The 23531-nt window shown below is 35.4% G+C and overlaps 2 long non-coding RNA genes across 3 annotated transcripts in view; both read left to right on the forward strand.

The window, feature by feature from the left end:
* LOC105470909 (uncharacterized) overlaps window positions 1-9463 on the forward strand; it is a 68527-nt gene extending 59064 nt beyond the window's left edge. The window contains exons 3-5 of the long non-coding RNA XR_011619556.1: window positions 1986-2074; window positions 7104-7202; window positions 9333-9463. This is a non-coding gene — a long non-coding RNA (uncharacterized lncRNA). The remainder of the gene's footprint in view (window positions 1-1985; window positions 2075-7103; window positions 7203-9332) is intronic.
* Window positions 9464-10906: 1443 nt separating this feature from the next.
* LOC105470913 (uncharacterized) overlaps window positions 10907-23531 on the forward strand; it is a 264411-nt gene continuing 251786 nt past the window's right edge. For both annotated transcript variants that reach the window (XR_980866.3, XR_011619557.1), the window contains exon 1: window positions 10907-11191. This is a non-coding gene — a long non-coding RNA (uncharacterized lncRNA). The remainder of the gene's footprint in view (window positions 11192-23531) is intronic.

A 23531-nucleotide genomic window follows, 5' to 3' on the forward strand; every position in this document is an offset into this window, starting at 1 on the left:
AATGAAGAAAGAACTTTAATAAAAAAGTTTTATTAAATTCTATACTAAATGTTAATTGAACAGACTAATAATCCAGATATTACAGGTGTATTTAAAATATATCATACCTCTTAATTATAAGAAAAGTAACCATATAATAATATGACTATTGGCCGAGCACAGGGGCTCACACCTGTAATCCCAGCACTTGGGGAGTCCGAGGTGGGCGGATCACGAGGTCGGGAGATCGAGACCATCCTGGCTAACACAGTGAAACCCCGTCTCTACTAAAAAAATACAAAAAAATTAGCCAGGCATGGTGGTGGGCGCCTGTAGTCCCAGCTACTCAGGAGGCTGAGGCAAGAGAATGGCATGAACCTGGGAGGCAGAGCTTGCAGTGAGCCAAAATCGTGCTACTGCACTCCAGCCTGGGTGACAGAATGAGACTCTGTCTCAAAAAAAAAAAGAAAAAAGAAAAAAATATATATATACACACACACACATACACACACACATATATACATATATGACTATTAAGCTAGTTACTATGTCAAATGGTCTTAACTCTTAAATTGCAATATCTCAATTTATTTCTTCACCTACATAGATGTTTGCCTCTTCTCTTATAGTTTTATCCTCTAACTAGGTCTTCATTATTTTGTCAAGTTCTTATTATGTCTTCTCAATCTTCTTTGGTCTTATAATAAAGCTAATGGTTTTCAGTATTGTTTAGAAACAGGTATGTGATTCCCAGGCAGTAGCCTTTTCTCTCATCTTATCCTCTCTCTCGTCTACTTTGGTACATGCCAGCATTCCCAACTAATGATGCCTGATCAGGATCTACCCTTGTTTCACCAAAACAATCTATTAACCTTGGAACTTCATGCAATTGCTTAACTTACTCAGACTCATTACCTATTTTTACCTTGTCTGTTTCTTCATATTTCTATAAATTGATTGATTATCATCAGAATAAGGGACCTCATCTACCAGTCCTCCTAATAGTGAATACATTCCTTATCCTCACCCTCATTCCATATATACAGAATATATATTTTTCCCTAGTTTGTATATATTAGGGATGCTGTTGCTTTTGGCTTTCTTCCTTATTCTATCAATCCCATTAAAAAAAAAAAACTTCGTTTTTAAATCAAATCCATACATTTATGTGACACATTCTTCAAACTGATCCTAAGAATATCATCTCTTTAATCACCTTGTCCTCTGAGACACTCTCTTTAATTTTATGTTTTGAGATCACCAGGTTGAAAGAATGAGAGAAAATTAGGGAGACAATAGAAACATTAAAGTAAAAAACACTTGAGGGCATAGGACAAACATATAGATTAATAATATGATAAGTGTGGTGACAGAGGTGCCTGTGTGGTATTATAAGGTACTTGGAAGGGACTTTTCAGTGGTCTATGAGGTAGGGAAAGAAAAAGAGTGATGATGATCAATGGGAAAACTGGTATTTCCATGCCTAATAGTGAAAAGTATAAATCAATACAAGTTATCTGAAAGGCAATTTGTCAATTTATACTCACAATCTTAAAGTGGATTTTACCCTTTGAAAGTCTTCTAGGAAAAATTTGCCCCAAGATTGCAATGTGATGGTTTTCACAGATACTTGGATAAACGTTGTTTCAGCAAACTACTCACTTTCTACTTTTAAAACGTGATGCTGATTTTTTTTTTTTCAAGCCTGGTTTCACATTCACCCTGTCCACGATGCCTATTTTTCAAGCCTTAATTGCCACTTCCTTGTTTCTTATTTACTCTGTCCACACTAGCCAAACTAATATTCCTACTTTATTCCTAAATTGCTAAACTTTATTTCCCTGCTTAAGAACCTGCTGTGCATGTCCATTAACTAAAGCATCTACTTCCAAATGTATCTGGCTATTTTCCATGCTCTCTTTGACTCCTCTCACTCACGGATATGTCTCATTACTTTTCAGAATGATTCCTCTAAATCTTGTTCACTTATTTTATTCCCTATTTAGACCAGATATCTTCTGTTTGCCCTTCCATAAAGACGTCCCACCCATGTCCATGTTGCTCTTCGCCATCAAGACGAAGAGCCTGTGCTTGGGTAAGTCACAGGTTCCTATGTCTACTGGCCTTCGGTGGGGTTTGGCCAAAGGGGATGCCTGGTAAGAGATTAGAGGTTAATGAGGTTAAGGGTATGTATTTCCTCTTGATTAGGATGCTTTTTCCCACTTGAGGACGACCTCTGTTTTTTCCAAGATGGGCTGCTTAAAGTAAGATGTTTTTGTGTGTTGGTGGAGGGGAGTGGATCCTATAACCTGTGCCACTCCTCATGCCTTCACACCCAGCATGGTAACAGCACTGCTGCAAATAGCTTTGTGCTATTGCACTATCCTCTGTCTCAGCTTACACAGCTTTGTAATTATATCATTTGTAAACAAGCATTCTTGAAATTATTCTAATTTGAATATGTCCTCTTTCAGGGGGAACATGATTAATATACAACCCTTCTCAGTGAATGGTTTTTGTTTTTCTGTTTCTTAAGCTCTTTGGGTAGATTCTAATATGCAATGTTAATGAACTTGTAGAACATAATAAGGATTTTGGGCTGTATCCTAAGAGCAATAAGTAATGGGAAGTCAATAGAAGGTTTAAAGAGGAGCAAGATGCTATTTAAGATTTGTTTTGAAAGTATCACTTTGGTTGGTATAAACTTGATTGATAGAGAGGCACAAGGAGTTAGGGAGATATTAGTAACTTTGATATTGTCAAGCTAACTGTGTTCTGCTTGATTGGATAGGAGTCTCATCATTGGATAGAAAGGATGTAAAAGCTAAAGAATTTTTGTATTCATTTATATTTACCCAAAGGCATTGAAAAACATGCCCACACAAAATCTTTCACATGGATGTTCATAGTTGTCAAAACTTAGAAGCAACCAATATATCTGCCAGTAGGTGAGTGGATAAATAAATTAGGGTACATCCAAATAATGGAATATTATTCAGCACTAAAAAGAAATGAGCTTTTCAAGCCATGAAAAGACATGGAGGAAACTGAAGTGTACATTGCTAAGTAAAAGCACTCAGTCTAAAAATGCTAACTACAATATGATTCTAACTATGTAACATTCTGGAAAAGGCAAAACTATGGAGACAGTAAAATAATTCATGGTTGTCGGGATATAGAGGGGAGGGAAGGATGAAAAGGCAGAATACAGAGGACTTTTTGAGGCAGTGAAAATACTCTGTATGATGTTATAATAGTGGATAGTGCAATTATACATTTGTCCATGCCATAGAACGCACAAATCCAAGAGTGAACCCTGTGAAAACCAAGAGCTTTGGGTGATAATGATGTCAGTGTAGGATTATCAGTTGTAATAAATGTACCACTCCGGTGGGGGATGTTGATAATGTAAGAAGCTATGCTTGTGTGGGACAGGGGCATAGCGGTTATCTCTGCTCCTTCTGCTAAGTTTTGCTGGAATCTAAAACTGCTCTAAAAAAATTAAGCCTTTAAAATAAATTAACAAACAACATCAACAACAAACACATATTAAAAACAAAGAAAATCTAAATGATTGAATAAGAGATTGTATATCAGCAATAAGGGTAACTAGGCATTCTTGATAGTGTATTGGCCCCCTAGGGGTCTCTATGCCCTAATCTCCAGACCCTGTGACCACAGGACAAGAGGGAATTAAGGTTGTAGATAGAATTAAGGTTTCTAATTAGCTGCCCTTAAAATAAAATTGTCCTGGGTTATAGTGTGAGTTTAATGTAATCACAAGGGTTTAAATGTAGAGAAGGAAGGCAGAAGAGTCAGTGTAGGAGAGCGGGTTGATGATACTACACAGCTGATTTTGAAGATGGAGGAAAGGGCTATGAGCCAAGGAACGTAAGCAGCCTCTAGAAGCTGAAAAAGGAAATGGATTCTCCTTTGCAGCCTCCAGAAGGAATGCAGCCCTGTCAATACTTTGACATTAGCTCAGTGAAACTTATTTCAGATTTCTGACTGCCTGAACTGTAACATAATAAATCTGTTTTTTTAAGTCACCAAGTTTGTGGGAATTTGTCACAGCAGCAATAGGAAACTAATGCACTAACTGTCTCGCTTGTGCACCAACTGAAGAGTGGTATTATTTATTGGCATAAGGGGCATCAAAAGAGAACCAGGTTTGAGGGTAAGAAGAAAAATTAAATTTGAATATCCCCAAAGATGTGTTTAGAGATCTCGAGTAGTCACATAAGTATGAAAATAAGGTAGAGAGGTGTATGTTTGGGAATAATATTAGCTTTCACTGATTGGACACCCCAGACACTTTCATAAGCTCTCTCTCTAGGTATATGCAAAATCTTAACAACATTTTAACATTGACCTGTTAACAAATGAGAAGATAGAAGGCCTACAGGGGCTTACAATCCTATAGCTGGTGGAATGTGTCCACTGATGACCCTTCACCTCTACACAAGATGGTCTACACCAATGCTTGTAACCACTAGATAAGTTGAGACTTTCTGTGTATAGATGTAATTGAAATGTGGGAAAGAAGGAAACTGAGCTTATCTAGAGATTTTAAAGGGAGAGAGAAGGAAAGTTCAGAACTAAGCCTTGAGAAACTACTGCAGTTAATGAACAATAAGAAAGAATGTGTCTGCAGAGGGGAGGAGACCCAGAAGCAATATTCAAAGACGTGAGGAGGAACTCCAGAACAGAGCGCTATTCTGGCAGGAACTGAGGACAGCAGAGATTTATGAAGAAATGACTGGCCAGCAGTATTAAAGACTGCTAAGATGTCAACCAGGAGGAGGATTAAGAAAGGGGAACCCAATTTTAGCTTGGCTAATATGTGTAAGACTGCTGACATCTTCACATATTGACTCCCATTTTATATTAACAATTTATTTTATTTAACTGTTTATAATGAAAATTTTCAAAGGCACATAAGTGGAGAAAATGGCATAATGAATCTCCGTATATCCATCACTAGACATAACACAAACATTTTGCCTTTTTTTCTGAAATATTAAAATTCTGATATCATGCCATGTCATCCCTCAATATTTCAGTTTGTGTTTACATCATATAAGGATACTTCTTTATACAACCACAGTGCCATTGTCAACCCCAGCCAAATTAATAACACATTATTATAATCTTATATCAAGGCTATATTTTTTCCTGTTGTCTCAAAAATACTGTTTTTCAATTGGCCTACTTAAATTTTAATAAATTTTAATCATCATAGACATATCTAACTATGAAAGGTGTATTTAATTATTTTATTTGCATTTAGTTATTTATAAAATGTATTTTTTTAATCTTCATTTGCTATTTGTGCTTCCTTTTTCAGTGTACTGACTTCTCATGTTGTCTATATTTTCTTTACAGGGTGCCTGTTTCTTACGACCTATAAAAGCTCTTTGTCTGAATGTATTTTTATCTCTAATTATAAAAATATAATATAAATGTAAAAATATATTTATATTATAACTTTAGTTTCTCATCTTTTTACTAAATCTGTTTTTAGTATAAACATGTTTGATTTTACATCAAAGTTTTTTCTAGAATTGATGTTAGAAATGTCTTCCTGTCTCAGAGAAAACACAAATATGTCATACATGCTTTCTTTGAATTCTTTGAAACATTTTATTATATTGCACACTTTAACATAGCAACTATTTTAGTTGAAAGAGTGAGAAGGTTTCAGTGTTTTTTCTTCTTCTCCAAACAGAGACACTTACATCACTTGTTTAAAATAACATCTTTATCGGTACTTATTCCAATATTCATTTGAGGTTGTATTTGAAATCTTAGTTATTTCATTAGTGTTTATGCTTCTTCCAGTACCAGAACCAAATAATTAAGCTTTAAATGTTGTATATCTGGTAGATATCTTCCCTCCTTGTCACATTTATTTTACAATTTTTTACCTGCTATTCTCATATTTTCCTATCAGTTTTACTATATTATTTTCTAGTCTATTTCTCTCCTCATTCTTCACCCCTATATTTTACTTTCTCTGTTTTCATGTCTTTTTCTGCCTTTTTCTCACACACACATATGCGCACGCACACACACACGCATGCGTGCTGTCACCTTCAAACTCGTGTATTAAATGAATACTCAATAATAAATGAATATGCTTCTTATAAATGTACGTGAAAAGAAAATGTAAGAATTGTGGCAGGAAGTACTGATGTCTTGATAATGTTGTCCTCTTATCCAAGACCACTTAAGTGATATTTTTTATTCAAACATTCTTTGATGTCCTTAAGTAGTGTTTTAAAAATACCTCTTTATATGTTACTAACTTCATTCTGAGGCATATTACCTTTTGTATTGCCAACATTAAAGAAATATCTTCTCTCCTTATATTTTATCATTTTTGTTGTTTGCAGAAATAAAATATTTTGATTTTATATATAATTTTATGAATCAGATAATCTCTTGGGTTTCTATTTTTTCTTATTTTTCCTAGTGTTTTCTAGGCATCTATTCATAATATCTTCAAATAATACTTTTTCTCTCAACTCAATATTTACATATCTTATTTTATACTCTTAACTAACGCCTTAACTAGTGTATTCCCAATATAGTAGTTGATAAATTATAATGTATACATTTTTTAATGTTTCCAGGAATTATGTATATATGTGTAAAAAAGAGGAAGAATAAGAGAGATCATATCAAGATTGCCTATTTATTTATATTTTATTACTGTTGAATATTTAAAAAGTCATTTTAGCAACCTTTAGAGTTAAATTGATTTATATTTTCCTAAAAAATACACCAAGATTTTACAACTTTATGTATGATTTACACTATACATTTTATTTTAATTTCTGTAGATGGGATTATTTACCTTTTCTTTTTCAATGACTTTCACTGTTTTATCTTTTTAAATCTGCTTCAGAAAGCCAGATGTCATTAGATTTAAAAATCATCAGTACCTGAATTTATATATCAAGGCTACTTTTCAATTGATCTCAAAGAAGTAGTGAATAGAATAGTGGTTACCAGAGACTGGGGAGGGTAGGAGGATAGAGTGGATGGGAAAAGGTTGAGCAATGAATACGAATATACAATTAGAAAGAAAAAATAAATTATTGTGTTCTCTCACACATTAGGGTGACTATTGCCAACAATGAAGTATTATTCATAGAAAAATTGCTAGAAGGAAGGATTTTGAATGTCCTACCACAAAGAAATAATAAAAGTTTAAAATGGTGGGTATGTTAACGACCTTGATTTGATGACTACATAATAAATGTATATATTGAAATATCACATTGTATTCCATAATTATGTATAATTATTATGTGTCAATTAATTTAAAAATGTAAAAAGTCTACTTTTCATTACTATATTTTAATTCATTAATTTTCATGGCTTTTTATTCCTGGTTTCCTTCTGTTTTCCTTATTGTGTTGTTTTTCATTATAATTTGGAAATAAAATTGTTAATTTTCCTCTTTCTTTTTTAATAATGCAAGTGTTTAAAACTCTACAATGTTTTTTCATGCAGAGTCTTCAATACTTGGTTTCATATTCAGAAACTAATATTGCTATTTGTTGGTGTAAGGTTGAGATTTTAATTTTTTCTTTGATGTAAACATTGTTTAAGAGATAATTTAAAAATATTTCCAAATAAGCGTCTAAAACTTTCTGCGTTATGATTTATCATTTTATTATATTGCAGTCTATAGCATTTCTATTTAGAACAAAACAAAATACATGGATTCCTCTAATTACATTATCTGTGTGTTCAAATATATTCTGGGTAGCTTACCCTTGACTAATTTTATACTCTCTCTATGCTGTGTGTGTGTCATCATTTCTCAGTCCTGTTTGAATGCTCCTCTTTTGTCTCCTTGTCTCTGCTAAGAACAGCATAGCAGGGGTAAAAGAGAAGGTAGCCAAAGTTTTAGGGTTTTGACTATAGAATGCTTAATCATCATTGGAAAAGAAGCTGTCAAAAAGCATTTTCCATGTGTTTTTATTAGTGATTAGTTTAGGGGGAACTTTCTCTGTGTCAGTAAGCATTTCTCCTAGCCAGGGCAAAAAAAAAAAAAAAAGAAAAATTTTTTCTTCTCCTTTGAGTCATTAATTATCCATAGTGGCAGGTACGTTTTTTATTTTTTCTAAAGAACTTTTCAGCTTTTTTCCATCCGTGCCATAATTTAAATTTCCTCCATTTACATAATTTCTTTCTGCTTTATTTTGTGAGGTATTCTGCTTTATTTTTTCCTTAAGGATTCGGACAGCAAAATTGTATTATGTGAGGTCTTACACTGTTGGTACATTTTAAATTCATTATTTGGTATGTTGTGTTTGGTTTGAAGTGCCTAGTGTAAACCTGCTTTTATGCCGTTATTTTCTTCCACATTGAATTCTCCCTTTTTTGTTATCTTGCTCTTGGTCATTAAGCGATAAGAAAGACTAATCAGGAAAGCTGTAATTTTCATCATGCTAACTAAAGACCTTATGGTCCTTGAGCCCATTTAAGTGATTCCTGTATATCCCAAGAAACCCTTTGTCACAGTACAGATACTACAGCACCATTCTGTCAAATTATTGTTCTCCCCTGATATAACGGAGTAACTATCCAAATGAAATGATCACAGTTGGAGAGAATATTATGGTAAAGACATTATAAATTAGTTCGGTAAGAAACATTTATTGAATCCTTACTATGGGATATGACTTAGGAAATGATGAACAAAATAGACATTGCCCTGATGGAGTTTACATCTAGTGAAATAGACTGGCACTAACCATATATTAAGAGAAAGAACAGAACATTTCAATTATGTTAATTGTTAGCAAAAAGAGGGACATGTTGCTTTGAAACGCTTTAACGTTGGGATTAGATCTCATCTGGAAAATCAAGGAAGGCTCTTTTGAACAAGTAAAAATTGAGCTAAGGGCTAATGGAACAGAGTTAACTGAGGAAAGCAAGTGAGTTTGTGTGTTAGGGGAGAGTGTTTTTAGTATTTTAAGTAAATGGAAGAATATGTGCCAAGGCATTGTGGTGGAAAATAGCATGTTGCATTGAGGAACTGTGAAAAATGCCAGACCAGCTAAAATAAAAGACCTCAGGTGTGGGTGGTGGACATGATATAAATTAAAGCAGAAGCAGCAGATGTAAGCAGAATTGTTCAAGATTCTATTGAACATTTTACAAAGTTTGGACTTTATCCAAAAGTGATGGAAAATAATAAGAAATAAATGGAAAGGAGAAAGTTTAAATACAACTAAGCTGCTGGGTGAATAAAGGATTGGAAGAATGAAGGATATGTTATCTTCTGTAGTAAAATACTCATCACCCTGCTAAACTTCATCTATGTTTTTTTCCAGATCTGGCATCTTATGATCTTCAGCATCCACCTGTCTATATTGATTTGTCCAGGCTTTCCTAATGCATTAGTGCTTGAGTCCTTTCTCCAGGTTGACATAGCAATCCTTCATATCACCTAGGGACAAGTTGGTAAGTGTTCTAAGACAAATGCTTTGAGACTATCCCAAGGTGCTTTTGTTTAACAGAGAGCAGATTCAAGAGCTGTATAATTGCTTAACATAAGTTTCTAGGGAGTAGAAACACTGCCTAAGTTTCCAGGCTCCTGATTCTTAAGTAGGTAACCCAGACTTCCCCCCACTTTTGACTGAAGCCATCCTAATTATTATGAGATGAACCTAAGACAATTTGAAACCTATAAGCTAATTTTTCAGAGGATAACATGGTTTGGAGTGAAATAATAAAAATTCCTTAGTTAATTTAACATTAACAAAATGGTAAAGCAATTCTTCATTTAGTACCAATAAACGCAACACAATTAATAATGGAGAAAGAAATTAAGTTAATATGGAAAGTATACATTGTGAAAGTAGGTATTGTTGATTCCAAAACTAAACTACGCTTTGTTAGCATAGCTTGAATTACCGTATATAATTATGCATAGTGATGGTGCTCTTATTTAATATAGAAACTTCATTAATTATAACATCATATGCTCCATAATCTAAATTGTAGTGGGTTTTATATAGTAAGAACCTATGTGATCTTTTTGAATGAATGCAGTTATTTCTGAATATTTTGGCTAAAATTTCAAGAAGTAGTCTAAATTAATGAGCCTTGGTTGTTTGAAGAAATTAGGCTTGCCCAAGGCACAATGGAATAGAAATAAATGATCATTCTCCCTGAAAAATTCATTCTGCATATATATTATAATGAAATCTCAGACTAAGACCCAAGTAAAGAATTTTATTGCCAGTCTAGTAGGTCCCAACTTGAGTTGGTTGTATTCAACAGGATGTACAAATTCATTATTTCAATATTGTATTAGTTAAAGCTCCAAAATATTTGGACATATCTTCAGATCCTCAGGTGTTCAATTCAGTTGGCTCGTTTTTTCTATAAGCATATCATTGTTTCTTTAAATTATTTAATATTAGAAAACACCATTCACTCCAAGGATTCTAGAGGCCTTGCTTAGTTAAATAATAACACACAAGTCATAATAGATGTCATGATGTGGATAGTTTGCTATGATCAACACTCATCTTGGATGCCAGCTACCCGAACTTAAGAAATTCATAGCAAAAGCACTATAGCAGGACAAACGCAAGTTAAGAGAGACAAGAGAAAAAGCAAAGAAAAGGAAGGAAAAGAAGAAAAGAAAAAATAAATATTTTTATTATCACCTTGCTCTAACTACAAAATATATTAAATATATACATATATTTGTGGTAGACATACTCAAAGGTGGTCCCCAAGATCTCTAGCTCCTGGAATTTATGCCCTATAACTTTTCTGCCTTTTTAACGTGGATAGAACCTGTGACTTGCTTCTGATCAATAGAGTATGGCAAAGATAATGGATGTCACTGTCATGTGAATGTTTCATAAAACCATAAACCATATTTCTAGGGGACACTAGTCCTGGCAGTCTTTGAGGAAGCAAGTTGTTATCATGCTGGGAAGGCCCTCATGACAAGAAGCTGATGAAGGCTTCCAGCTGACAGCCAGCAAGATACAGAGGTCCTGGGTCCAGTAGCCCATAAGGGACTAATGGACTAACAACCACACGAACACGAAAGTGAATGTTTCCTCGACTGAGCTTCAGATGAGACTGCAGGTCCTGCCAATACTTCAACTGCAGCCTTGTGAGATCCTGAAGCAGAGATTCCAGCTAAGCTTTTCCAACGTCTGCCCAAATAGTGAGACAATACATGTGTTTTTCTTTTTTTCAGTCACTATTATAGAACAATATACAAGAAAACATTCAATATATTTATATAAATTTATATTTTAAGTATAAAATATGTCAGACATCATAATAGGTTGTTTAATTACTACAATATTTAATCTGAAAAATAACCAAAAGTATATAACTCAAAGGAGAGGGATTTATGTTACTCAACACAAATTTGAGTGTGTTCTTACATTACTCTCTTCTTGTATTTCTGGGAGAAGCCAAACTGGGTCATGTAACTTTAAATTTAGAAGAATAAATGTTTTGATACAATCGTAGCCTTGATTTTTAATACAGTGTTTAATAATTTTATAGTTATATAGCTAAGTTGATTTTATTCGAATGAGAAAAGCCAGAGAATGACACAAGATAAAGGAAAACGCAGATGCGCTCTGTCACTTTTGATTTATTTGAAAATATCTTCATTTGGTATTTATTCTTCAATAATGTTGGGCATAAAATTCTAGATTGATTTTTTTTTTCCTCATAATTTTAGGGAAACTTTTTGTCCCTTTTTTATTTTTGCTTTGGAGATATCTTCTGTATCATTTCTGTAATCTAGTTTACTTTCTCCCTTTAAATATTTATTATTTATTTATTTTAGTATTCTACACTTTTCCTTAGGAGTAAATTCATTTTTATTTACTATCCTTGAGATTCATTATGCTTTGTAAATCTAAGAATTTAGGCTTTTTATTCAATTCTAGAATAGTGTATGCCTTTTTCTATAAATATTTGAATACTGTTTTGCTTCCATTAACTGCATTCTCTTGTCATAGAACCCTCATTAGATGCATGTTAAGTTTTATTACCATGTCCTCCTCTCCACTTCTCTCAAATTTTCTTAAGTATTTAATATTTAAAAATTCATGTTTCTAAATAATTGCCTTAAATATATCTTCTATCTCATCAATGACTTTACATATTTTATATGTAAATGTTTAAATGTATATGTTTGCATACATATGTCTATATACATATGTATTTATAGAATTTTGTGTTTTTTCTTCTCTTGTTGATATTTTCTCATAGTGTTTGATTCATTTCTTAATATTTTTAGCTTTAACCTTTTTATCCTATTTTAACAGATTGGTTAATCAAAGTCACCTGAATAACATTGTTATGTTATATTACATATATATATATATATATATATATAGAGAGAGAGAGAGAGAGAGAGAGAGAGAGAGACAGACTCTTATTCATTTATCTTCTTATTGTGATTCGAATCTTGACCCATGTTTAGAAGGGTTTTATCTATGTGGATCCTAGGCTAAGGAGTTACCTTTCCAAAAGGATGTATGCTTGCCTCCAGCAAGTGCCCAGGAGTATGGCCATTTTTATGTTAGTTTCTTTGCTAAGAGTGTCCAGACCACACAGTTTGTTTACATTGGAATCTCGAACTCAGGAAAGGTGATTGTGACATTTTAGACTCTAAGGACATTTTGTTTTTGTTTTTGTCTACACAGAACTCATTCAGACTGGAACACTATTGTCCTCTCCCTGTGCCAGCTAAAAGATGTTTTGTCCTTTAAGAAAAAAATATATATTTTTATTTTGAGACTTATTTTTTAAGTTCCGGGATACATGTGCAGAATGTTCAGGTTTATTCCATAAGTACACATGTGCTATGGTGGTTTGCTGCACGTATTAACCCACCATCCAGGTTCCCTTCCCTCATCCACCACCTCCCAATAGGCCCCAGCACGTGTTGTTTCCCTCCCTGTGTCCGTATGTTCTCATTGTTCAACTCCCACTTAAAAGTGAGAACATGTGGTGTTTGGTTTTCTGTTCCTGTGTTAGTTTGCTGAGGATGATGTCTTCCAGCTTCATCCATGTCCCCGCAAAGGACATGATCTCATTCGTTTTTACAGCTGCATGGTATTCCATGGTGTATATGTATTACATTTTATTTATCCAGCCTATCATTGATGGGCATTTGGGTTAGTTCCATGTCTTTGCTATTGTGAATAGCGCTGCAATAAACATACGTGTGCATGTGTCTTTATAGGAGAATGATTTATATTTCTTTGGGTATATACCCAGTAATGGAATTGCTGAGTCAGATGATATTTCTGTTTCTAGATACTTGAGGAATTGCCATACTGTCTTCCACAATGGTTGAACTAATTTATATTTGCACCAACAGTGTAAAAGCATTCCTATTTCTCCATAGCCTCACCAGCATCTAATGTTTCTTGACTTTTTAATAATCACCATTTTGGACTGGCATGAGATCATATCTCATTGTGGTTTTGATTTGTATTTCTCTAATGATCACTGATGTTTAGCTTTTTTATATATATGTTTGTTGGCTGCATAAATGTCTTGTTTTAAGAAGTGTCTGTTCATAGCCTTTGCCCAGTTTTTGATGGAGTGGTTTTTTTCTTGTAAATTTGTTGAAGTTCCATGTAGATTCTGGATATTAGACCTTTGTCAGATGGGTAGATTGGAAAAATTTTCTCCCATTCTGTAGGTTGCCTGTTCACTCTGATGATAGTTTCTTTTGCTGTGCAGAAGCTCTAGTTTAATTAGATTCCATTTGTCAATTTTGACTTTTGTTACAATTGCTTTTGGCGTTTTCATCATGAAACCTTTGCCTATGCTTGTGTCTTGAAATGTTATTGCCTAGGTTTTCTTATAGGGCTTTTATGGTTTCGGGTTTTACATTTAAGTCTATATTCTATCTTGAGTTAAGGTTAGTATTTTTATATGTGAATTTGATCCTGCCATCATGATGCTATCTGGTTATTTTGCACACTCATTGATGCAGTTTCTTCATAGTGCCATTGGTCTTTATATGTTCGTGTGTTTTTGCATTGGCTGGTACAAGTTTTTCCTTTCCATACTTAGTGCTTCCTTCAGAGTTCTTGCAAGGCATGTCTGGTGGTAATGAAATTGTTCAACAGTTGCTTGTCTGGAATTTTATTTTTCCTTCACTTATGCAGCTTAGTTTGGCTAGATATAAAATTCTGGGTTGAAAATTCTTTTAAGAATATTTAATAATAGTCCCCACTCTCTTCTGGTTTGTAAGGTTTCTGCTGAGCTCTGCTGTTAGTCTGATGGGTTTCCCTTTGTAGGTAATCTGGCCTTTCTCTCTGGCTACCCTTAACATTTTTTTCCATCCTCTTGACCTTGATGAATCTGATGATTATGTGTCTTGGGGTTGGTCTTCTCGTGGAGTCTCTTAGTGGTGTTCTCCCTATTTCCTGAATTTGAATGTTGGCCTGTCTTACTAGGTTGGGAAAATTCTCCTGGGTAATATCCTGAAGTGTGTTTTCCACCTTGGTTCCATTCTCCCTGTCTCCTTTGGGTACGCCAATCAGTCATAGGTTGTCTTTTTACAGAGTCCCATATTTCTTAGAGGCTTTGTTCCTTTTCATTCTGTTTTCTCTAATCGTGTCTGCATGCCTTATTTAAGCAAGGTAGTCTTCAAACTCTGATAACCTTTCTTCCACTTGGTCAATTCAGCTATTGATACATGTGTATGCTTCACAATGTTCTCGTGCTGTGTCTTCCAGCTCCATCAGTTCATTTATGTTCCTCTGTAAACTGGTTATTCTAAGTTAGCAGCTCCTCTAAGCTTCTTTCAAGGTTCTTAGCTTCTTTGCATTGGGTTAGAATATGCTCCTTTAGCTCAGCAGAGTTTGTTATTACTCATCTTCTGAAGCCTACTTCTGTCAGTTCATCCATCTCATCCTCCGTCCAGTTGTGCGCCCTTTGCTGGAGAGGCGTTGTGATCATTTGGAGAAGGGGCACTCTGGCCTTTTGGGTTTTCAGCTTTTTTTCATTGATTCTTTTTCATTTTCATGAGTCTGTCTAGTTTTGATCTTTGAGGCTGCTGACTCTGGGATGGGGTTTTTGTGGGGACATTTTGTTGATGATGATGCTGTTGTTGTTACTTTCTGTTTGTTTTTCTTTCAGTGGACAGGTTCCTCTTCTGTAGGGTTACCGTGGATTGCTAGGGGTTCACTTCAGGCCCTATTCATTTGGTTAGTGGCTGGGCCAGGAGATGTCACTCAAGGAAGCTAGAGAATAGCAAAGATGGGTAGCTGCTCTTCCTCTGGTATCTCTGACCTCAATGGCCACCAACCGGATGCCAGCAGGATTGGTCCTGTGTATAGGGTGTCTGACAACCCCTGTTGGAGGGTCTCACCCAGTTGAGTGGCACAGGGAATAGGACCTGTTTAATGTAGCACTTTAACTGTCTCTGGTGGAGGGGGTGTGCTTCATTGCAGGGAATCCCACTTGTCTGGGCTGCCGGATTCCTCAGTACTAGCAGGGGGAAAGGCTAAGTCTGCTGGTCTGCAGAGACTGCAGCCACCCCTCCCTCTAGGAGCTCAGGCCCAGGGAGATCAGGATTCTGTCTCTGAGCCTCTGGCTAGAGTTGTTAGAGTTGTTGGAGTTGTTGGAGTTCCCGCAGGGAGGCCCTGCTCAGTGAGGAGGGATGGGTCAGGGTCTGGCCTGAAGAGGCACTCTGGTTGCAGTCTGCCACAGGCCCTGTGTTGGGCTATGGGGGACACCTGTTGGGATCAAGTTGTCCAGCCCCCCTGGCTCCAGCAGGGGAAAAGCGTGGCCTGGAGCTATAGAGATTGCTGCCGCCCTCCCCCGCACCCAGGGAGCTTAGCATATTAGGTAGCTATCAGATCCAGTGCTGGCTGCTGCCCCTCCGACAAGGAGCTCAAACAGCTTAGACAACAGGCAGTCACAGCTGTGGTGCTTGTCGTCCCTCCCCCTGGGAACTCAGCAGGCTTAAGCAGATTCTAGCTGAAAGACTGTGGAGAATCTGAGCTCCAGTGTTGGGACCCTAGGCCTCCGTGGCGTGGCATTACAGGCGTGAGCCACCGCACCCGGCCATTTTTAGGTTTTTAAAAATTTCTTCCTGGTCCTTGGCAATTTTATTTGGAGGCCTGTGAGGTCATCTTTGCTTTTACGAGGCTGTTTTTTATATATTATCTAACATTTCTAGCTATCTATATGGTGAGTTTGTTCAGAGTATCTGGTTTTTAAGAAAGTCTTTTCAAGGTACAGGTGCCAATTTAGACCTGTTTTAAAGAGGCATTGCACTGACAATAGTAGAGGTTTGCATACGATGTAATATAACCCTCTGTCTCCATAATAATTTCTTTTGTAAAGTAGAATAAGTTTTCTAAGATATTGGGCTCTCAATCAACTTACTGTGAATAATCAGTTGCCAGCACAGACACAAATAATAAGCCCACACTGATACAAATATCTTCAGGTTCATCTATGATTCCATTTTTATGTAGTTCAAGAACATATAGAGTGAATCAATGATAATGGAAGACAAAATCGTGGTTACCTATGAGTTATTTATTTGGAGAGGGCTTAGGGAAACTTCTGGAGTGCTGCAAGAGTTTTACAATTTGATCAAGGTGATAGTCACCACAGTTGTTTTCTTATGCAGAACGTCACAAGGCTATATACTTAAATTAGTAGACTTTATATACTTTACGCTATATTTATTGTAGCTCAATTTTAAAAATGACACCCAACATGTCCTAGACAAGCTATATTCACATTTCAGAGCCATTAGATTGAGTCCTAACCCAGTTATTTTTAAATTTTTTAATTTAAAAATGTTAATAATTTCTTCAAAATCTAAGTCCCAATGTTATAAGAAAGAATTAATAACTTCTTCTAGATGTGGAAGTGCAAACCCAGAATTATTCTGAACAAGACTAATCTGGCAGACAGTGTTAATCAATTAGGGTTGGAAAGTGAGAATAGCTGTATTTGAAATGCCTTGACTGGATGATCGCCAAAGGGCAGACTGGTCTTATGTTTTATGTCTCTGAGTGACTTATGAGCGACTCATTTTTCCTGCCTACCGGCAGATTACAAACAAGTTTCATGAGAAAGTGAATATTCACTGTTGACCTTTTGCTTTTCAAAATAAGCCTTGATGTTCAGACATGTATGGTGATTTGTTAATTGTCTATCTTTGTATGGCTTTGCTCTTAATATCCAGCATACTACTGGTGTGCCTTCAAATTCAGTCATTTCCAGGATGTTGATTATATTGATTTGATAAATTCTAGTAGCATACATAAGGTTAAGGAAAAACAGACTAACAAAAAATGCCACTGGTTTACAATTTAGATTAATCTTAGAACACTATGATTCAATCCAAGATTTACACCAATTACATCAGCATGAGTTGCCTCCCTTTAAATTGTTGTTCTCACCATAAGCTCTGTGCATCTAGATGAAGCATCACAGGTCTTATTATCTACTTAGGAGGGGCAATAGAGGTATTAAGAAAAGTGGCAGAAGATAGAAGCATAAAGGAAATGTCTGGTCTCTTTTGCTTTGTTTGGTTTGTCATAACAAATAACCTAAAAGCTTTGAAGCTTTGTTAACTATTGCTTTGAGAGCAGTTATTTGCTCAGATTCCTTTTAGGGAAGAATAAGAGTCAAATTTTACCATCTATTAAATTTGTATCTTGTTCCTTTTGAGGAAATCCATGATTTTTAATTCAAATGTATTAATCCTTAAATAAATGGCTACTAATATATATCCTTACATTGCTTCTACCTTCATGCACACCATCTTTTGAAAAAAAAAAGTTCACTAGGAAGTTGCATTTTTTTAGTAATACATATTTTGCCAGTTTTCTACACCACAAAATGTTTTAATCTGTGACTCCCTATAGAGTCTGAGAAAAGGACTTGAGTACTGGAGGTTAATTTGGGAAGTGACCTCAAGAACCAGGAATGAGTGAATAAAACAAGGAAGCAAAATAAAAGTCAGATAAAAAGTTGTCATCAATGTGCTTCCTTTGAATAACAGGGACTTCATTCCATTCCTGAGGCTTCCTGAGGAACAGGTAGAAGACCTTCCAAAACTGCCCACCTGCAGATGAATAGTCAGCCTTGGCATTTATCCACTGGCTTCATTGCCTATTGGATGAGGATTATCTCTTGGGTATTACCTCCTTTATACTTGCAGAAAGAGCATACAAACATGGGTCCAGTGAGCACTGGAATATAACAGAAGACCCTGGGCAGAATTCAGGAGGACTTGGTACTTGTTGGTGTAGGCTGGCAGCGCAAGGTGAGTCTGAACTTTCAAAGAACTGCCCTCTGCAGCTGTGGGTGAAATACATGGGAGTGTATCAGAAAGCACTAGAGGCAGTTGGCACACATGCATGACGACAGTATGAACTTCTCGCTAATAGGAGAGAAAGTGTGATTCCTACTTAGTAATAGGCTAGATGAAAACAAATGAAATTAGTAAGTTTATAGAAACTTACAGTCATTATTCAGTTTCCTCAATTATTATTTTCTATAGCAGTTTTCACTAATTCGTTACCTTCCAAGGATCTTACAGCTCTGCAGTAGGGTTTGAGTATGTATGCTTTGTAAAAGCTTCCCTGATGTTCCTGATGGTTCCTACCAGATAAGAATCAGTAATATACGATCATTGGTTAGCCTCTGTTGATTTACACTTTTGCTCTTTGAGTTCAATCACCCTATATTTCAATGATTTTCTATATATTCTCACTCAGTCTGTGTTAACTGGATGTTCAATGAACACGCTTGACTGGAGAATAAAAAAACTGAAAATATACATTGTTTAAGTTTCTTAAGTAACCTATCTAGTCTCCCAGTTTTCTACTTTGCTGAATGAATTGTGTAAAATTCTGTAATTCATGGCATTTTGACTGTATGTGTCTAGCTATATATTACATGCAGCCAGACACTTGTGTGTACATACAGCTATAAAGAAGCAGACATATCCTTATATACCATAAAAGGGTCTTTTCAATCAATTCTCAAATTGTTCCTCATTCAGCAACATCAGCATCACTTAAACACTTGTTAGATGAGCAAACTCTCAGGCCCAATTTTAAAGTTACTAAATCGGATTCTGGGCATAGGGTCCAATGATCTGTGTTTTAACATCCAGGTGAATTTTATAACCACTAAAATTTCAAATCACTGTAATAGATGATTAAAGCTTTACATCCCAGTTAACTTGAGGACTAGAGACCTTGCTTGCAATATCAGAAGCAGCCTGATGTCATACACTTTAAAAAAATCCTTTTAAGAAAAGTCTTGTGAAGGAATTTAGGAAGAGGTTATGATATGAACAATGAGAGAACTGGAAATAAGGAAAAAATGGAGACTTTCGCAGTGAAAAGGGAGTGTTGTTGTCTTTTTTTCTAGTGGAAACTCCAGTCCAACTTTGTTGTTGGTTATTGTTAGAGATGTGGGTCTCACTATGTTGCCCAGGCTGGGCTCAAACTCCTGGGTTCAAGTCATCCTCCAGCCTCAGCCTCATGAGCAACTCTGAGACTACAGATGTATGCCACATAGCGACACACTGGACACGAAGTGCTCTCCAACATTACCACAATTTCCCCTGCTAAAGCCAGCAAGTCTCTGGTTTAGAACTAGTAAACTGTACACTCCTGGTGGGTAAAAGAGCCATGAGTTATTCTTCACTCTATATATTCCATGTGGAAAAAATAAGGCGTCCATCTAAGGCAAGAGCAACCACTTGGCAGTCCTGGAAGATACTCCAGGCAACTAGCTAGAGTTTGCTTTCAAACTCATTCCCACAAAACTCATTGCTAGAATTTGGGCACTGTTTCAGTTCTTCCTTACCATGTTCTGGCTGGAATTTCCTTATTAACCTCAATGTGATTGGACTCCACCAGCTTTGCTCTGCATCTCATCAGCTTCACTAGCCTCCCTTATGCTCCCCAGCATCAGCTTACACCAGCTGAAGCTTGCAAAACAGACTTTCCACACCTGGCCTAAGACTGAATGGCTGAGGCTGTTTGGACTCAGTCTCTGACTGTGCAGAAACCTCTTGCCTGCTTTCACGCCCAGAATCTCTCAGAGTCACTTTCTTGAGAGAGAAATGTTTTACATTTTTGTGGGTATTTCATGAACAGAGAAAGTGATGAGAAATCAGTTCTCGATAAAATAGTTTGTCTTTTAGGTTTATTTTATCTTATTATTTTTTATCACTCTCTCTTAGAAAAGCAAGTATTTATTTGGTAACTAATTAGTAGAGTGAATAGTTGTAGAGTAACAACACTGAGGAAGTGTCCTCCAGCTGTTGTCTGGTTACATGGCAATCTCATACCACAGCCAGGACTGGACTTTCGTGAAGAGCTACAAACTGCAACCCTCTCTGTCCATGCTCAACCCTTCCTCTTACCCTAAGAGTATCAGCTGTTCACATTAGGAACAATAAATTCAGCTAAATATTTAAAACAACCAAACTAAATCACACTAAGGAGAACATTTATCTTAAACTTCCTTGGGATAGTTACTTTTTAAAAGAGGTATTGGTTAACCAGTATAAATTGACAGCAAGAAATAGTGAAGTGGAACTATACAGGCAATATAAACTTAAGTATGTTTGTTCTTTTTGAGGAATAGGGGTATTTTATGAGAGTATATGTTTCATTTTATTCACTGTACTTTCAATGAACACTAATGTGTGAACACATAAGTGCTTTTGTAAATTTTAAATTATCTTTGGATAGTAAGTGATTTTTCAAATTTTACATAGTCTTTAATACAGATTAGAGTATTATCCACATGGATGGTGTTTATGTCATTCCATAAAATTCCAATTTCCTTTAAAATGTGTTAATTGCATATGGATATGGTGATTACTTAGAAATTTTTTTGAAAAGAATATGCTATCTCCCTCTATTTTTTACATGGGTTCATTAATAATATATATAAACATTATCATGAAATTATCATTTCAATGCATTAAACTGAAACTAGAATAATCTGAGTAATAAGATTTTTTTCCAACTGCTGCAATAAAGGTAAAATTTAGACTACTATTATTTGATAACCATGTATTGAATTTAGAACTGACTGATGCCTTTGCTTATGAAATAAACAGCACGTAGCACTCTAGTTTTTTTTTATTTCGATATACTTTGCAAAAATAGTGTTCATAAGCTTCTTCTTAAGATATCAATCCCTCATTAAATTATTGAGAAACAGTTGATCTGAAGATCCTTTCACAGATGCAGACAGTGCTCAGAAATGCTCCCCATAGTATTGTTTATAACAGGAAACCTAAATGTTTAATTGGGGATTAACTCAATATAGTATGGTTACCTACCTGATAAAATATTCTGCTTTCACTGAAATTGTTTTGAAAAATATATTACATTATAAATTATGACTATGCATAAATCAATATGAAGGTATGATCTTTACTTCATAAAATACAGACATAAAGAAATAATTAACACTGGTTAGAATATACATCCATATATTAATTAAATATTGGTTTTTAAATTTCGTCTTATTGCATTTCTCTATTTTCTAACTGATAATCATACAAATAGTAATTATTTTTTAAAAAAAGAGCCAGCTGAGCATATCTATATAAATTTAAATTTAGATTTTAAAACCTGAATTCACTTGACCAGAATCATCTACTCTTCCAGTATCTAGGAGATATTGAGGATCTAGAGGGGGAAAGGGCATTCAGTTTCTGGTTCTGGTAGATTCTTGATAGTTGCCACTCCATCCTACAACAAGTAAACATGAAAAAACTAAAAAATCAGCAATTCTTCCTAGAGCTATATGAGAAGTAAGGTCCCAGGGCAAACTGCTCCCCACTGAATTGGAGAAACACAATGGTAAATTCAGAGAATCACAATTTTCTGAAGTAGAAACCCATGAACAGCAACTTCTGTAGGAGACAGTGCTGGAGTAGGAAAACCTGCGTTGTACTTGACAGTTGCTTGAGGCTTAGTGTAGACAATTCAATTGCTTGAGGCTTAGTGTAGACAACTTAGCTTTAAAAACTCCAGGGGAACCCAGTTTTGTGAGTTTCTGTGAGTTTTACCTCCAGGAGCTCTACCAGATCCTTGCACTGATTATCAAAGAAAAATCTCGTCTTGCTTCCGGCAGGAGGAGGGGAAAATAAGCGTCCTGAAATACACCAGAACATTCTGTTCTTCTTAACAAAATCTGTCCTCAGGAGAAACTATTTAAGCAGAATCTAACCTGCTGGGGTTTTCTCAGAGCTTAATTTACCTGGAGAAAGGGAAATATCTCACTCCAGCTGCTCTAGCCTTCTATGGGGAGTAAGGAAAATACTGAGCTCCAGACCGCTCTAGTCATCTTGTCCCACCGGGGCAGGGAGGATATTGAGAATCACTTGTGAAATTCACAATCCAATGTACAGGCTTACTAAAAGACTAAGGCCTGATCACAGGAATATAGAACACTTTCCCTCCTCCACACCTTACTGTCACATACTAAAGATTTATTTATGTCAGTTCCTTTTACCCAATACATCATGTCTGGCTACGAAGAAAAAAATTACAAGACATACCACAAGCAAAACACTTAGTTTGAAAGAAAGAACAAGCACTAAAACCAGACTCAGATATGGTAAGCAAGTTACAAATATCAAATTGGGTACTAAAACAACTATGATTAACATGCTAAAGCTCTATTAGATAAAGTAGACAGCAGGAATGAACACATGAACAATGTAAGGAGAGAGAGAGAAATTCTAAGCAAAAAAGCAGACAAAAAATCCTGGATATCAGAAACATTGTAACAGAAATAAAGAATGTCTTTGATGGGCATAGATTATCATTAGTAGATTGAACCTATCTTAGGAAAGAATCTCTGAGCTTTAGGATAACTCAATAGAAACCTCCAAAACTGAAAAGCAAAGAGTAAAAAGACAAACAAACAACAACATAAAACAAAAACAATATCCAAGGACTGTGAGACAACTATGAAAAGTATGACATATCTATAATGGGAATACCAGAAGAAAAAGAGAAAGGAACCAAGAAATATTTGAAACAATAAGAAATTAGAATTTTTCCAAATAATGCCAGATGCCAAACCATTGATCCAAGAAGCTCAGAAATCACCAAGTAAAATAAATACCACAAACCTACACCTGTGCATGTCATTTTCGAGCTACAGAAAATCAAAGAAAGAGAGAAAATCCTAAACGAAGCCATAAGATACAATGCCTTACTCTTAGAGAAGCAAAAATAAGAATTAAATCTGATTAAATTATGCAAACAAGAAGAGAGTAAAATAAAATATTTACAGTGTTGAGAGAAAAAAATTACCAACCTAAAAATTTGTATTCTGTGAAATTATCTTTCAAAAGTGAAGAAGAAATAAAGACTTTCCCAGACATAAAAATTTGGAGGATTTGTTGCTGGTAAATTAGTCTTGAAAGAAAGATTAGAAGTTTATTAGTGAAAAAGAAAATGATATTGGGCAGAAACTCGGGTCTACATACAGAAACAGTATTG

This window comes from Macaca nemestrina, chromosome 2 (genome assembly GCF_043159975.1).
Source record: "Macaca nemestrina isolate mMacNem1 chromosome 2, mMacNem.hap1, whole genome shotgun sequence".
Classification (NCBI taxonomy): domain Eukaryota; kingdom Metazoa; phylum Chordata; class Mammalia; order Primates; family Cercopithecidae; genus Macaca; species Macaca nemestrina.